This window comes from Tachysurus fulvidraco, chromosome 23, assembly GCF_022655615.1.
Source record: "Tachysurus fulvidraco isolate hzauxx_2018 chromosome 23, HZAU_PFXX_2.0, whole genome shotgun sequence".
NCBI lineage: Eukaryota > Metazoa > Chordata > Actinopteri > Siluriformes > Bagridae > Tachysurus > Tachysurus fulvidraco.
Window position 1 is genome coordinate 646,022 of NC_062540.1, and position 1,879 is coordinate 647,900.

The 1,879-nt window shown below is 33.9% G+C and overlaps 1 protein-coding gene across 1 annotated transcript in view; it reads right to left on the reverse strand.

Moving 5' to 3' along the window:
• The window catches only part of sgms2b (sphingomyelin synthase 2b), a 5,639-nt gene extending 4,912 nt beyond the window's left edge, over nucleotides 1-727 (reverse strand). The window contains exon 1 of the mRNA XM_027162347.2: nucleotides 571-727. The gene's annotated coding sequence lies outside the window, so the exon portion shown is untranslated. The remainder of the gene's footprint in view (nucleotides 1-570) is intronic.
• Between the last annotated feature and the right edge of the window lie 1,152 nt (nucleotides 728-1,879).

A 1,879-nucleotide genomic window follows, 5' to 3' on the forward strand; every position in this document is an offset into this window, starting at 1 on the left:
TTGGATCTCTTTATCTTTTTCTTTTATGTTTTAAACACCATGAAATAATTAGCAAACATTTATTTTATGTATTGTTTAGTTATTTACTGTAACTATGTTTACTCAGTTAACTGAAACAGTGAATCATTGAGTCGGAAGATGGTCGAGATGTTTCTAAGTAGTTTGTTGTGAATAAGCAAAGCGAGCCAATGTAAAAGCACAGCTGGATAAAGGGTCGGACGTGATGGTTCTAACCTCTGCGCATGCGCGACACATCACTCATCAACACACTAGAAGCTGGTAAGACAGTGTAAAGTGTCACATTAATGTCGTGTCCTTATTATAGTGATAAACATGATGTAACAGTAGTGATGTCTATGTGATGTAGAATGGACTGAAACATGAACAATGACCCAAACAAACACATGGGACAAAGATCTCTGGTCATTTGCTTAAAATTTGTTTCTATAGTTATGTCTCTGCTACTGAAGAGTGCGCGTGCAACCGGACATGATATAAACGTGTTAATAAACAAACAGCGAGTTTGTCACAGATTAAACACTTCACCGTGTAAGAACTGAAAGCGCTCACCTGGACCTGGGTTTGGATCTTCAGCTGGACCTGATGGATGAAGCTCACAGGACTGTCATCATGTCCAATTCACACTCAATACAGACCGAAACTAAAGCTGACTCCTTCACCTGACACTAATGTCCACCTGTCTCACCTACATCCGGTTACACGCCACGCCCACTCGAGACAACGCAACTGTTAAGATATTCTATTCAAATCTAAAGCAATATGTCTAAATATATAATGCATTAATAAGACACAAACATCAAATAACAATATAACATGAAACATGGACAATGTTCCATTAACCAGGTTATTTATTTATCTCATCTTTTTGTATCATAATCAAGAGTTGTGTAAAAGTTTATTGTAAACTGTTTTTTCATGATTTATAAATATCTAATTTTATTTGTACTATTATTTATACTAGAGTTGATCTCAATGTTTGTACATAAATTATTATTATTATTATTATTATTATTATTATTATTATTATTATTATTATTATTATTATTACAACACCACATTATTCTTAGTGTTGTTGTAGCCTAAAATATTAAATAAAGAAGCAACAATTTGTAGAACAAATATGCACACACACACACACACACACACACACACACACACACACACACACACACACACACACACACACACACACACACCAGTATCATAGTGATATCAGGAGATTGAACAGAAAATTATAAATAAGAACGAGATCAAATCATCAATTGGAAATGGAAATGTCTTTGGCGCGCTCTAGTGGTGACTGTGTAAAACTGCAGCAGCTGTAGTTTTAAACTGTGGAGATGCAAGTAATAGGAATATAAACGTAATATCATTAAAATTACAGGAATATTATAATCACATAATGATTCTGTTCTGCGAATAGCTTAGAAAAAAGATTCATCTGCTAACGTGTTTCTAATCACAAAGCAACTGCCCCAGTGTTCACAAGAATACCAACTGTTTTAGACAATATTATAGCCCCTTATTAGCTTATTTGCTAATTTAAATAATGAGATAAAATCGACTAGTACGTTCACTGCCTTGGTTAATTGTTTAAGTTAGACTAATCTAAACTAAGTTAGACCTGCTTTGCACAATACCATAATCTAAAAGTAGCTAATTTACTAATGATGATGATGGTGATGATGATGATGATGATGATGATGATGATGATGATGATGATGGGTACCAACCTTGGTTTCTGTATAATAATGTAAGCTAGTTCAGTTCAATTCTCATGTCATAGCTAAATAAAGTATTTAGTTAAACCTTTCCAGTGTACAACACTGACCATAATAATCTTCAGACTTCCAGGGTT